This window comes from Neofelis nebulosa, chromosome 18, assembly GCF_028018385.1.
Source record: "Neofelis nebulosa isolate mNeoNeb1 chromosome 18, mNeoNeb1.pri, whole genome shotgun sequence".
Lineage (NCBI taxonomy): Eukaryota > Metazoa > Chordata > Mammalia > Carnivora > Felidae > Neofelis > Neofelis nebulosa.
The window spans coordinates 38,040,898-38,056,290 of NC_080799.1; the positions used below are offsets into that span (position 1 = coordinate 38,040,898).

At 52.6% G+C, this 15,393-nt stretch overlaps 1 protein-coding gene across 3 annotated transcripts in view; it reads right to left on the bottom strand.

Annotated features, from left to right (window-relative positions):
• ABAT (4-aminobutyrate aminotransferase) overlaps positions 1–15,393 on the bottom strand; it is an 88,622-nt gene that overhangs the window by 44,371 nt on the left and 28,858 nt on the right. Inside the window, exon 1 of one of the 3 annotated variants that reach the window (XM_058710314.1) lies at positions 14,648–15,026. The exons of 1 other annotated variant lie outside the window; for it this stretch is intronic. The gene's annotated coding sequence lies outside the window, so the exon portion shown is untranslated. Of the gene's footprint in view, positions 1–1,454; positions 1,482–14,647; positions 15,027–15,393 lie in introns of those variants that run through there. One more of the 3 variants, XM_058710315.1, reaches the window with a different exon arrangement.

Consider the following 15,393-nt stretch of genomic DNA (forward strand, 5'->3'; position numbering starts at 1 on the left):
GAATTGGGCACAGGAGGTACTTTTTGGGGTGTCTGTTCCGCACACCATGCCTCCCCGCCGTCAGAAGCCTCCCCCTCTGTCCGCAGGGGAGCAGACCTGGCGGCTGTGTCCGTGCCGTGGGACCCACTGGCTGCGGCTGACCGGACCAGGATAGGCCAGCGTCCTGGGCATGGTGGGGTCGGCCACCTTCCACCCCGTGAGGGCAGCGGGCACGCAGACCGAACGTGCCACAGAGTGCAGCTGCCAGACAGGATGCAGACCCTGGACGCTGAGGCTCCCTGGTTCCATCTCAAGCCTGGAGCCCAGTGTGGCCACACGTACGGCACTCACTGCTGAACAGTGCTGGGGCAGACCCGAGCCCCGCTCTCCCTGGGGGTGAGCCGGTGTGGAGGGGGAGGGCCGGGAACATCAGGCTCATCCACGTCTCGCCAAATGGATTCGGAAGGAAACATCAGGACTGAGGGAGAAGGGCTCGCTTCTACCCGTCCTTGGTAACAAAGCCCGGAAGAAAGATGCCACCCCGCCTCCCCCGCCTCCTTCTTCTCCTTAGCTTGCTTGAGTTTCCAGGTTTTCTATTGCTTGCAAACAGAGTCCGGCTGACAGCGCGGTTAGAGTATCAGACTGACGAGCCCCAGATCTTGGGAGGCATGGGACTGCTGATGGTCTCTCCTCTGGGCACCGCAGCGGGAATTAAGCCACAGGGTGGCTAGGATAAAGTCTTCTCTCCTGGTGAGGGATCTGGGATGCCTCCGGAGTGGCAGTGACAGTAGTCTGAGGGCCTGGGGAGGCTCTGAAGGGCACTTCATGCCCTCCAATCCCAACCATCCAGCAGGGAGGGTGTCTCCCCATTTCAGAGGTGAGGGCCTGGAAACTCGCACGGGTTATGTCCTTGGCCTTGGTTACAGGAATGCCTGAGACTGTCTGACCCTGAAGCCCTCGCTTTTTCACTCATTCCAGCATCGAATAATTCAGCGGGTAACACAACACCTGAACACAGTATATACTGGGCCTTGATGATTACAAAGGGTCTAGCTCAGAGAGGCAATTTTTGCTGCTTTTCGCCAGAGGAAAGCACGGGCGTGGACCGTGTGACCATAAATTAACTGAGAACCCATTCTTTCCTTGATCACTCAGTGGACGTTTTTTCTTCTTTTTATCTATTCTGGCACGTCCAACTCAAAGCGGGCCTGTTGATTTAGCGGCAAGGTAACTGTGTAGAAAGAGCGGTTGCTGACTCTTGTTCAAAACCATTTGTCTCCAAGGGGACTACTTAAGGCTGCACACAATCCAATTTCCATTAAACATGTGTTTGCAACGGCGAGAATCTCCGAGAACTCGCGTATCAACATTTGAAAGCTCTGCCAGAGTAGGAGCGACACCTACTTTCAATTACAAAATGTCACCGCGGGAGATATATGGTGGTGACATTTCGGTGGCCTGCACTTGAGACTGACCTTATAACAGAAACGCGATCTCCATCAGATGGGAGCTCTTAGCACGGATATGCCTCCAACAATCAGAAGAGTCTATGTCACGCGCTCAATCTCTCCAGCCCACTAATTCAATCAACGACAATTAATTAGGCTCCTGTTACAGGCAAGGCACTGCATTAGGTAAGTTCTGAGATGGAAAAAAGGCTCCTCTCTTTCTGAAACTCATGATTCAGTGGCGGGGCTGGGAGGGGGGGGGAGTACTGGGGAGGGGGGAGAATGGGAGAATTTAATGTATGAGGCTGCTTTCCCTTTCATGGAGATAAATCCTTAAAATAACCCGGTGAGAGATGTGTATAAAAATTTTCCAGTTCGCTGTCAGCGAGTAATTCTGTATAAGATGGGGTGAAATCACGACGTTTGCCTGTATGAGCAAGGCGCTGTGGGAACGTGGACAGATGCGTTCTGGCAGGTGCGTGGTGATGCCAGTGAGATGTCACCAGAGCTGCCCCTTCAAAGGGGAGCAGATTTTTGGCAGCCACCGAGGAAAGGGGAGGTGAGGCCTGGGCAAATGCTCTGGTGTGATGAGATGTGGAATGGTGCATGGGGAGGGTCAGGTGCACGGGGAGGGTGAACAGCACACGAGACCACGGAGCGCTGGAAGAAAAGATGAGGTGCAGGGCCTCCTGGAGACCCCCTCTATGGGGGAGGAGCCCCAGCTCTCCTGTCTTATTCACAAGGGTCCTGCTCAGCCAGGTCCGGGAGTTGGGTGGGGGGTGGGGGGGGCAGGGAACAAGCACTCAACATGTCAGTGCGATGCAGGGGGGTCACCGTGAGCTGAGGAGGGAGGCTCCCCAGGCATGTGGGAGGGCACCTTCTGGGTGAGGGATGATAGGGAGGGAGCCAGAGACCAGCTCCCACACCTCCAGTCTTTAAGACTTAGGGGTTCTGGGGCGCCTGGGTGGCTCAGTTGGTTAAGTGTCTGACTCTTGATTTCAGCTCAGGTCATGGTCTCACAGTTTGTGAGTTTGAGTCCCTCATCGGGTCTGTGCTGACGGCACAGAACCTCCTTGGGATTCTGTCTCTCTGCCCCTCCCCTGCTCTCTCTCTCTCTGTCTCTCAAAATAAAAAAACATTAAAAACAAAAAAGAGGGGCACCTGGGTAGCTTAGTCGCTTAAGCCTCCGACTTTGGCTCAAGTCATGATCTCCCCGTTCGTGAGTTCGAGCCCCATATCAGGCTCTGTGCTGACAGCCCAGAGTCTGGAGCCTGCTTCAGATTCTGTGTCTCCCCCTCTCTCTGCCCCTCCTCTGCTTGCACTCTGTCTCAAAAAACAAATGTTAAAAAAAATTAAAAAAAAAAGAGTTATGGGTTCCTTGGAAAGTTAAGCTTTCCCACATGGTCCAGCAATTGTACTCCTAAGTGTACAGCCCAGAGAGTGGAAGATAGGAGCTCGAACACATACGGGGATGTGCACATCGACAGCAGCCCTATTCACAGCCCACGTGAGCACCAACGGCCGAAAGGGTAACCCAGAAGGGGTGCAGCCTCACCACAGAGCCTTCCTCCACCATAATAAGGGATGACGTACTGACAGAGACCACAGATGAGCCTCAAAACCATGATGTTCAGCGGGAGAATCCAGACATGAAAGGCCACACACTATGGCATGTGCAGAGTACTTCTAGATCAGGTGCATCCAAAGGGAGAGAAAGCGATCAGTGGTAGCCAGAACTGGGAAGAGGGGATGGTGGGGTTTCTGCTCGGGGTGATGAGAAGGTTCTGGAGCTGGTGGAGACGTCTGCCTAACACGGTGAATGTGCCAAGGGGAACCAGATTGTTCACTTATACTGGTTAATGGGTAATCTTGTTATGTGAATTAGACCTCTGTAAAAAAAAAAAAAAGCAAACGAGGGAATTAGGGAGCTGGCTGTCCCCTTTTACAGGTGGGAGGGGACAAGACAAGGTCTTGTACACTGAGGTCACGCAGGCCTGCGTCTGAATTCCTGCCTGCTACAGTTTGTCATTTACCCGCTCGCTTCAGTTATCCACTTAGCAGGTAATGACTTAGCTAAGTCACTCACTTAGTGCCCCGTGACAGGCCAGGCACCGTGTGTAGGTGCTGGAGGTGAGCTGGGGACCCGCACCCAGCTGTGATGCATTAGCGATGTCTGTCATGTGCCGTGTAACGGATGCTACAGACGTGTGTGCTCTGCCTGGAGCTTGGGCTTCAGCTGTGAAACTCGCTGTCTTTTTTTTTTTTTTTTTTTGAAGAAGACCGTGAGCGGAAGAGGGGCAGAGAGCAAGAATCCCAAGCAGGCTCTGTGCCGTCAGCACAGAGCCCAACACGGGGCTCGATCTCACCAACAGTGAGATCATGACCTGAGCCGAAATCAAGAGTTGGCCGCTTAACCAACTGAGCCCCCCAGGTGCCCCAAAGCTTGCTGTCTTAATGTAGCTAACAGAGTAAAGCTCATGAAAACACTCTGAGCCTCAGTGTCCTTATCTACAGGATTCGAGGGCGATGCCTCTCTTCCTGGTTGTGCTGGGAATTAGGCGCAACTGATGTGAACAGCCTGGCGGATCACAGGCTCTTGAGACAACTGAGTTTCCTCTGTCTCTGACTGGCCCCTGTCTTTTGTATTCTCTGCTGATGATGCAGTCCTTGGGTCTAGAGCTCGATGCCTGACGTCCATGGGAGTTTTGGGGGTCACTGAGGAAAGGGGCCTGACAGATGGGCACAGTCTCCCTGGGGACTTGCTCAGGAGCCTCTCAGATGCTCGGCAGTCACAAGGGAAGGCTCCCTTTCCCTGATGGTGACGGCAGGGAGCTGGGTGCCCGGGGGTTTCACTCTGCACGAGCAATATGGTCCCTCCTGGACTGGAGCACTGAGCTCGGTGTTCTCTCGGTTTCCTCTCCTGCTTTCCTTCCATCATTTTCTACTTGGTCCCTGACCTTTCTAGGGATAATTCATCTCACATCACTCTCCTTCCTGGAGCACTCCAGTCCCACTCAGAAACATGCAAGCCCCAAGAGAGAGGGAATCAGGCCTTTCTTTCGTCTCATGGTACCCAGAGTTTAGCAGTTCTCCAGTCAATATATGCAGCAAGTGAACTCAGCACATCCGAGCCGTGGAACACGGACAGCAACATCTGCCTTTTAAGGTGCACCTGAGGACTCACATAGTGAGCAGAGGGGCGCCTGGGTGGCTCAGGAGGTTGAGCGTCCGACTTTGGCTCAGGGCATGATCTCACGGTCCGTGAGTTCGAGCCCCGTGTCAGGCTCTGTGCTGACAGCTCGGAGCTTGGAGCCTGCTTTGGATTCTGTGTCTCCCTTCTCTCTCTGCCCCTTCCCTGCTCATGCTGTTTCTCTCTCTCAAAAATAAATAAAAACAATTAAAAAATTAAAAATACAAAATTAGGGAGCGGGTCTGAAATCTGTGTTAAAACAGTTTAACAATAATATTCCCCGCCCCCCACCAAGTCTGAAGTCATCACATACATGATTGCCCATCACTGTTCCAGTTTGGCTCCAAAGACACATCCCTCCCCTGGCCTCAGTTTCCCCACGTGTTGGGTCGCATGGCTTTCACAGCCCCTTTGGATCCTGAGAACCATCTGACAGGAACCCCAGGGCTAGGACTCCTCGCTGCAATGCTCCGGACCCCCTAGTCCTGCCCAGAGGCGGTGTGAGCAACTGTCTCCCTGCTCTCTCCACCACGCCCTGGGCAACGTGCACCAGTGGAGACAGTCGGCAGTCGGCGTTAAGGCGGGCTAGCTTCCCCTAGGGCCGTCCCTCCTTGACGTGATCAGAAGTGCAAGAGAAATTTAAATCAACCCATCAACTAAACAGAATAGGAACTATCCGAGTGCAAGGCGAGGGAGGGGGATTTTTGTTTCGGCAGGCAAGGCATCTGCAAGAAATGCTGTTTCTTACCGTGTGCCTCCGTGGAAACAATTTGCAAACCCTCGTGCAACCAGACAGTCAGCCCTCCAGGCCCACCCACCTCTCCCCGTCCCCTTTCCTTTAATTAAAATGCTAATTAGTTCTCTCAGCTCCCTCTTATCTGCCATTTGCATTTGGAGGGTGGGATGGGACAGGGCGAGGCCAGGGCAGTGTTTAAATCAATGGGGAAACCAGAATGCAGGGAAAGGGCAAAAAAAAAAAAAAAAAAAGAAAGAAAAAAAAAAGCTCTGGAGGGAGAGTAAAAGTCATCAAAGCACTGGCTGCTGTTTAACGCTCACCTACTACACACGACATAGCTTCCAAATGCAATTCAGCCATCTGCAGGACGGCAGGCTCAGAAGGTTGATGGGCTCCTCTTGGGTCCCAGAGCTCAAGGCTGGTGGTGCTTATCCTCGGCTGCTCCCGAGAACCTCCAGGACCACAGCGCCTGTGACAGGCTCAACCCACCACACCTAAAACAGGGTCTCCTGGGCGTGACAGTGTCGTCTGGGCGCTGGTGAAGCTCCCTAAGTGAGGCTGGGAACCACCGTCATAAGAGGTGGATGGTGGACCCTACACTTGACCCAGGCCTGCATCATCCCCAGGTCTCCGGAAACGGAGGGTTTCTGACTTTGAGAGGCAAACGCCTCAGAAATGCAGGGAGAAAGAATCCGGTGAGGGCCATTTGGAGAGGTGCCTCAGGGCGCTGACTGTGAAACTGGACTCTTCGACCTGCTGTGTGTCCTTGGCATGTTAAGCAACCTCTCTGTGCCTCATTTTCCCCCTTTGCAAAATGGGGATCATACCATTTGAACCTAACCTCTGGGCTAGCGGAGTGTGAACTGAGACCCAAGACTTGGGTCCCTGCTGTATCCCCAGTCCTAGAGCAGTACCTGGCTGCAAGAATCATTGAATCAATAGTACGTGCTCCATAAACGTCCTGAACACGGTGTCTGACGCACCTTTCCACTAGATTGCCCCACAGGCCCTGTGAGCATGAAAGCTTTGCATGCGTCATTGGCTAGAAATGGACCCCCTTCTGTCTGCTCTCAGGGCCAAGACAAAAGTGCAGGCAGAAGTGTGGGACACTCGTTTCCTGTCTGCAGCCCCAGCTGTCGGCTTTTCCGCAGACTCAGTGGGACAAGACAACACACTTAGCCAAGGGCGCCTCCGTTGTCAAGGCCAGGGGTCGCCATGGCAACCAATAGAGCCGCAGCCCTGGGCCAGTGCAGATGGCTAGCAGGGCCTCATTCATGGGGCCGTGATGGATGACGCTAGGACAGAAGATCCAGCTCCTCGAGCCCCCCCCCCCCCCCCCCCCCCGGCTGCCTCTGCAGCAGTGTGGGACCCAGCCCTTGCTCTCTGCACGCCGCATGCGTGATTTCCTATAACCTGCCTCTTGGGGCATCACACAGTCCTCCGCGACTTGTACGAGGGGAGGGCAATACTGTTCTTGGGAACAGGCAAGTGTTGACTCTTGCAAAAGACAGAGGGGGCAGCTGAGAGAGTCCTGTGAGCCATAAATTGGGTCCGGGTGTGCCATGTACTGGCTTGGTGACTCTGGACAAGCCGCGTGACTCATTGGGGCCTCAGTTTCCTTAGCTGTGAAGTGGGAAGAATGAAATCTACCCACGAGGTCACGAGGCGCTTGGTTTGATGAGGGCCGGCCGAAGGATACACACAGGACCCACACCACCTTCTCGGCTTCCAAAGAACACTCTATCCGGCAGGGAAGGTTAGTTGCACAGCCTGAAGTGCGAGGAAGAGCTGTTGACACAGACAGTGGCCCTGCTATGAGCCTGAACTTCCAGGCTCCACCAGAGGGAAGCTGGTCTGCGCCCCAACCTCCTCTGTCCTCCTCATGCCTGTGTCTCGCAGCTCGCCCACCTGCCCCGCCCGCCAGCCTCCACCAGGAAGGATGAGGTGGACTTAAGTCACAAGTGCAGGAGGCATGAACACTCAGATGCTGGGAGACAGGCAGCCCTCAGCCTGTGAGCAGGGTGAAGGGGAAAAAGAAGAGGCAAGGCTTCAAATCGGAGCCCTCCAGGAGGGGAGGACGCAGACCCTTGGTTCTGGAGGCAGTAAGGATTCATCAAGAAGCGTCTGCAAGCGTTTGAGTTGCTGTGTGTCTCCGAGCCTACGAAGGGGAAGGACGGAAGGAACTGAATCTGGTCGGAAGGGATGCTTGTGCTAACACGGAAGACGCCCCTGCGGGTCAAAGCCGGGAAAGGTCCGGCCCTTAATGTCTGTTCACTTCCACAAGTGCTAAGGCCCCAGATGCCATGCGGAACAAGGACCTGTGTCCCACTTTGTTCTCGGGACTCTCGCTTCCCGTGGGAGGACCAGCGACAAACAGATAAGGTCAGCACGACTGGAGGAGATACGTTTCCTGTGCAGAGAAAACGAAGCATTTTAAGGACTCCAGGAACTGCTAAGGCACAGGACATAACAATGGAGCCATTTCGTTCCCTCGCGGGTCTGCAGGGCAGGCGACCTGGAGACGCTGTTGGGTCATTCGAGTTACAAAGTGCACCTGACACTGTTCCCACCATCCCTTGGGACTGTCTTCACTTTTAGTAATTCAAAGGATCGTTCATTTCTACGTGCATGGGGGGATCTGCTACAATTCAGGGGAGGAAAGCCTCCTGGGTCAAGGTTCAACACACTGTCTCGCCTGATCCCGGAAGGCAAGTAGTACTCTTCTTGTTTTTCAGGTAACGGGGAGGCTCAGAGAGGTTTTGCCACTTGCACAAGGACACACAGCTGAAGACTACAGAGCTGGGTTAGAACCAGGGCTGGCTCAGCCTGCAGGCCAAGACCTGGCCACATTAGCAGGTTGGTAGCTTCCGTCCTCACCCAGAAATCTCATCAGACAACTCAGGCTGATAAAGATATTTTTTACAGGAACCAAGAACTTCAAACCAACAGTTACCACTGTCCATAGCCTTCCCGAAGACTCTCATCTTTTGGCTACATGCTCATCGGTAGGGGCCTACCATTGCCCTAATTGACAGTTCCAACCTCAGGCCACATTTGGCCCTTCCCCTACGCCCAGACACTTGTCCCTGCCGTCCCTTCCAGGATGCAGAGGCCCCAGTTCTACGAGGAGCCCAATGCAATGGAAGGTCCTTTCAGTGGAAGAACTGGAATTTTTAGAGCTCCTTAAGTATCTAGGACCACAGCTCTGGGTAATGGAGAAGGCTTGCTGAGCGAATGATTGACTGACTGATTGATTGATTGATTGATTGATTAGGCTTTCTGCCCAGGGTGAAGCCCAATGTGGGGCTTGAACTCCCAACCCTGAGATCAAAACCTGAGTGGAGATCAAGAGTCAGATGCTTAACCGACTGAGCCACCCAGGTGCCCCGGCTTGCTGAGCTTTTAGAATATTAATCTGTGAAAAAGAGTTTGTCTACCTTTTCTTGTTTCCTCATTTTTCTGGCAAACTCTTCACACATATTTGGTCAGGTGAGGCAGGGGAGGGCAGGTCCAAGGATACAGTAATGAAAAAGCATCCCGATTCATCACCTTCTGTAAGAACTATTCCAACCACACAGGCAGGCTCACCCCTTGCTTTTGATGTGGCCACAGTGGCCGTCAAGCACGTGACCTCGGCCGAACAAGGACTCCGAAAGTCCTCATGCCCAGCCCTACCTCCCCAGCTGGTCTTCATTTTTCCGAGACAGAAAAGGTAATCTGTTCACCTGGGGATGCCTGGCATCTCCTCAAGGGGTGCCAGAGGGCAGCCGGCGGGAGCCATTAACCACACAGCTGCCAGTGCCTCCTTTAGCTTATGAGCTAAAGGAGTGGGGCTCCCAGAGGACAACACGGCACCAAAGAAAGAGCTAGGCTTTTGAGGCCAGAAACGTGTCCCTTTTGTCCCAAACCAAACGAACGCACAAAAGACAACTGTTTTCCCTATGTTTTGTCCACACAGAGCCAAATACTCGGAGTGAATAAAATTGTGATGTAATTTATCCTGGCTTGGCACTTTTGATGGTGGGGAAACCCATTCAGGTGTCCAAACCTCCCTGGTTGTCTGACTCTCATCAGGAGGCGTCTCCACCTTCCTTCCCTTTGAGAAAAATGCCCCCGCTTATGACTTTTTGATACCTTTAGGGGAAAACAATCTTGCTAAGTTAAAAAAAGCGGATATCTACAAGGATACTCCTTGAAGCAAACAAAAACCCTGGACATCCTCCAGGGGAAAAGAGAAGGGTTGGGGGAACAGGTAGAAGGCTTGAATGAAACCATTTTACTGTTTCACATAGCAAAGCTACCCAGATGCTCTCTGACTTGAATATTCCCTGGCTTTCCACTACTCCCAGAATAAAGGCCCGCTGCTTGGCTGGGCACACGGTCCTCCCTGCCCCAAACCTGTCTTTCCTGCCCCTCCCTGCCCTCTTGACACTGACTTGCTCACACTCTGCTCTTTCCTGTGCCCAGGTCGTCACCCACACGCCACTGTTTGTTGAAATGTCCTTCCTGCCCCCCACCTCCTGTTTACACTCCCCTAACTCTGGCATACTTTTTCCTAGTGCCCCTCTGGCCACTTCCACCAGGAAGCTTTCCTGATTCATCAGTTCAGGGTTAGATGCCACTCGTCTGTAATTTCTCCAGCACCTAACTTTTTTTTTTTTAAGAAAAAATTTCAAATACTCATGATGAACCTGTCCGTACCCACTGCCTCCTTTCAACAACTGCCAACCCCTACCATATGTACGTTATCCATAAACTTATATGCATGTTCTTTCCCGGTTCACTTGTAATGTGACAATCTCTGTCTCTCCCTTTAGCCTGTGAAATTCATTCATTCATTCATTCATTCATTCATTCATTGCCTGATTGCCTACTGCCTGAAGACAGAGTACTCAACCCTAAGGACCAGGTGGGGGAGGTGGAACCGGACAGCACTCTCTACTTTCTGTTTCCAGGGAAGGAACCGACAAGAGATAAGACAGTTTCACATTGTGATGAAGACCATCAGCGTAACTTTACAGCAAGCGACCGATGTGGCTCAGCACCCCCAGCGCCTAGTGCCATGTTGCACAGAGAAAGCTCCATGAACGTGTCCTACACCCATGGAGCTGAATGCCCGACCACGGGGTCCCTCTGAGGCAGCCTGTGTTCTGTGGCCACTATGGCCAGGGGAACAGCGGGGGGCACCAAGATGGCTGAGGATCCATCCACCTGCTCAGGACTGAGACCACCCCCCTTCCACAGCTGGCTTGCTTTTCAAGCGTGCGAGCATCCCGCTCACGACACCAAAGGGCCACGAGAGAATTTAAACACACTGCCTGTCTAGGTTCTGTTTTGATCACTCTGAGGAGCTATAACCTCAGGGCAGGGCAAGTCCCAGGTCATGATTTCATGGTTCCTGAGTTTGAGCCCTGCATCGGGCTCTGTGCACACAGCTCAGAGCCTGGACCATGCTTTGGATTCTGCGTCTCCCCCTCTCTCTCTGCCCCTCTCCTGCTCAAGCTCTGTCTCCCTTTCTGCCTCTCAAAAATAAATTAAAAAAAATTTTTTAAGGTGGGGAAAGAAACACAAAACAAACAAAAAAACCCACAAGAGGCTGGCTCCTCTGGTGTGCCTGTAGAGACTCAGGGCACTGGGGCCTGTCCTGTGTCACACAACTCGTGAGACGCAGAGCCAGGCTGCAAACCCAGGTCTGTGAGACTCTGCAGCGAGGGCTGCTCTGTGTCCCTGCACAGGGAAGATAAGCAAAGGGCCCAGGCTCACCCCACAAAGGAGAGCTGATCTCTTAAAATCCTCAGGATTTTAATTCCTGAGTCAGTTTTTCCAATCCCAAGTTCAGTGCTCCTGGGGCCACTGTGCTGCCTTGCAAATCTATTTAGGCCACTCGACCAACTCTTTGGGTATAAAAGTATCTTGGGGGCATTTTAAGAAGGAAAGGAAAAGAAAAAAAGGCTGGCCAGCAGCAGTGACCCCCCCCAGAGAGAGGTGCCTGATGGATTCTGGTGGGGGAGATATGGGTTAAAGCTAGAGCATCAGGCCTGGAATCTGGTTAAAAGCCTGGAAATTAGGGTGCCGGGGTGGCTCAGTCAGTTAAGCGTCTGACTCTTGATTTGAGCGCAGGTCATGATCTCACAGTTCCTGAGCTCGGGCCCCGGGTCGGGCTCTGCACTGAGAGTATGGAGCCTGCTTCAGAATCCCTGTCTCCCTCTCTCTGCCCCTCCCCCACTCGTTCCCTCTCTCTCTCTCAAAAATGAATAAACATTAAAAAAAAAAAAAAAGCCTGGAAATTGATTTACTGGGCTGTCATCTCTTGGTTTGGTTGACAGTCATGACAGGTAATCTGGCGGGAGGCAGTGCTGTCCAACAGAAATATAATGCAAGCCTCAAGTGCAACCCACAGAAGTTGTTTTACACTTTCTAGTAGCCACACCAAAAAAGTAAAAACAGGGGCGCCTGGCTGGCTCAGTCAGCGGAGCCTGCGACTCTTGATCTCAGGGTTGTGAGTTCGAGCCCCAGCTTGGGTGTAGACATTACTTAAAACTGAAATCTAAAAAAAGAAAAAGTAAAAGCAGGTGTAATATAATAACGTATCTTATTTAAACCTACAATCTAGAAATACAATCATCTCAACGTGTAATCAGTATGATTATTAATAAGATATTTTACACTCTTTTTCTTTTCTGCAACATCTTCAAGAGCCGGTATAAATTTCTTTTTTTTTTTTTTTTTTTTAATTTATTTTCGGGACAGAGAGAGACAGAGCATGAACGGGGGAGGGGCAGAGAGAGAGGGAGACACAGAATCGGAAACAGGCTCCAGGCTCTGAGCCATCAGCCCAGAGCCTGACGCGGGGCTCGAACTCCCGGACCGCGAGATCGTGACCTGGCTGAAGTCGGACGCTTAACCGACTGCGCCACCCAGGCGCCCCTGAGCCGGTATAAATTTCTTACACGCACAGCATGTCTCTAGTGGGACTAGATCCCCATTGCAAGTGCTTGACTGTCACATGTGGGGAGCGGCTGCCGTATTGGGTGGTGCAGGCTGACGACACGTGGTGTCACGGCTGGAATGTGCCTAATGTGCCTGGGCCCGCCTGAGCTATGATGCGGTAACAGGGAGTTTAGTCTAAGAGCTCTTCCCAGTGGGGTCTGATAAAAAGCCTGTGCAGACAGAACTGGCTGGGTGATTTGTGGGACCCAGAGCGAAGATGAATATTCAAAGCCCCTTGTCGAGAAAGGATTAAGAATTTCAAGATGATGGAGCGCCTGGGTGGCTTAGTCTGTAAGTGTCAGCTTCGGGTCAGGTCATGCTCTCACAGTTCGTGAGTTCGAGCCCCGAATCTGGCTCTGTGCTGACAGTGCAGAACCTGCTTGGGATTCCCTCTCTCCCTCTCTCTCTGCTCCTCCCCTATTCCTTCCCTCTCTACTCCTCCCCTGTCTCTCTCTCAAAATTAATAATAAACTTAAAAAAAATAATTTCGAGATGGAAACAGGAGGGCATTAAACCAAGCGTGGGGTGAGGCTCTTCTGAGCATGGGTCCTGTGTGATCACCTGGGTTGCAAACCCATGAAGGCAGTTCTGGGTGCAGAAGAGAAAGACCCTTCTGGCACACTCATCGCAGGGTGCCAGGATGACACTAGGTAACCAGCAACGGCAACAGCAAGCATCTACCGATCACCTACCTTGGGCCAGATCCTGTGCTATGCTCTTTACACAGGATACGGCACCTATAATTTTCAGAACAATCCTCTAACATAATTACTATTAGCATCCTCTGTTAACAACAACAACAACAACAACAACAACAACAGAAGGACAAGGACGTTCCATGTGTCCTCAGTACAAATGATCTGACATACAAGTATTTTATGTTCAGGTAATTTATCACTAATGTAATGCTATTGTCTGAGAGACAGCCTACATTCAGATTCGCTCACTTGCCCCCATGACGTCCTTCGTGGCCGTCCTTTGTGTTCCAGGAGCTACCCCAGGACCCCTCGCTGCATCTGCTCACACGGCTGCTCTGTCTCTTAACCTGCAACTGTATCCCAGCCGCTAGGCCTTTTATGACCTGGACGCTGTAAGAGTCCGGGCCAGTTGCTCTGTGTGTATTTTGTCTTGGTTGATATTTTTCTCGAAGTCCTTGTAAAATAAAGTGCAGCTCATGGGCAAATGGGGAAAGGTGTGTGGGGTGCGTAAGCCAGAGGTACGAGGTATTCAGGGGCAGGGAGAGGAGGGCGTTCAGCGTCACCTCTACTTGACTGAGTTAACTAACGGTTTCCCGGAGGCAGTGACAGTGGATGTTGGAAGGTGATGAGGGCTTTGGCAGGTGGACCTAGGTGGTGTAGACAGAGGTCACGGCGTAGCGGGGGACAGAGTGCCATCCTTGGCCTGCAGCCTTCCTGAAGCCGTGCCAGTGTCTAGACCCGTCCTCTCCCCCAAGGCGCCCCGGGCGTGCCCAGCCTGCAGTTAGCATCCACCCAAAGCGACAGGCCACCAGGTCCCCCAGTGTTCGGGGTCAGGCGAAGCACGAAGGACCCCCGTGGCTGCCAGGCAAGTTGTCAGGTTCCCACATCTTGCCCTGCAAGTGAAATTACGCTTTCTAAACCTGCTTCCCTCTCGCCACCTCTCGGGGTGTGAACAAACCCAAGATGAAGTTCTAATTGACTGCAGAAGTGAAAGACACGAGGGGGGGGAGTCGCCGTCCAGAGTTTCCTTGGGCCAGCTCTTGGCACGAGCCATCCGGGCTGGCGAGCAAGATTCTCCCTGCAAAGTCCGGTCTTGACGAGGGCAAAGCCAGGTGCTCCCGAAGGCGACCCCCCTGAGCCTTCCATTCCCGAGCGTGTGCGTGTGCACGTGTGTGTGTGCAGAAATACTTTTTCAAGGTGACCCTCACCTCATTTCCTGGGGACGGAGGCAAACGCATGTGGTGGTCCTTCTGCGAGCCCACCGGCAGAAGCAAATCCCTTATCATTTTCGTGCCGTTTTTGTTCATTTTGTTCCCACTTTAAAGGGGCTCATCCCACTGTGTTCCCTCGGCTAAGCATCCTTGAAAAATCCGTCATGGACATCTGCATGTCCTTCAGACCAAAAGCCACACACAGGCATACTTGCACACATATGCATGGGCACACACGTGTGCACACACTTGCACACCCAGCACCACAGATCACAGCCACCGATACGAGTTGAGACACACCTCCACATACCAGTAGATGTGTGCAAATACATATCGCACGCACACACGTGTGTGCACGGGCACGTGCACACACACAGACACACGTCTGCACTCACAGTGCCTGGCAGTCGGGGTCCTGCGGCAAGCCCAGCTCCCGCCTGCTTAAAACGCCTCCTCTATGCCATTCTGCAGAGTCCCAGGGATGAGATGAGCCGGGATCATCCTAAGAGATGCCTCCGGGTACCAGCTCTCCCTCCGGAGGACGCTCCGGACTTCCAGCCAGTCCCCGGAACATGGGCTCAGATATGGGAGGAAGGAAAGGAGCCTGAGAAGCAAAGCAGATTTGGGCAAAGGATGCTCTCAGCTGGTTCCCAGCAAGTGCTGGAGGCAGGGGGATGCAGAGGGGGTGAAGAGGGGGGAGGGAATGAGTGAGAGGCTGAGAGGTAGCCTCACAAAGAGGTTTTCAGATAGGAACAGACAGAAACAGAAAGGAAAAGATCCTCAAAGAAACAAAGAGACAGGAAAAAAAAAAAAAGAGATAAACACACAGAGAAAAATAGAACAGGGCCTTTTTAAAAAGACATTTTAAGCCCAGCTCAGTTTAGACCGGAAGAATGAGCCACCTGACCTGGGACCTTCTGAAATGGGGTCCCTGTCCCCGCCCCTTCTTCCAGGATGCTCTTCCTAGATTTTTCTCTCATTCGCTTTCAGGACCCCTGGAGTACAAAGCAAAGATCCAAGGCTTTGGATTCCTAAACGACAACCCCACCCCCCCACCGGCACTCCGGTGGGGACGCCCCAGCAGATCCCGCCTATGGCATGGCCACAGCCAGGAAGGGGTTCTGAGGGCCACCAAGTCATC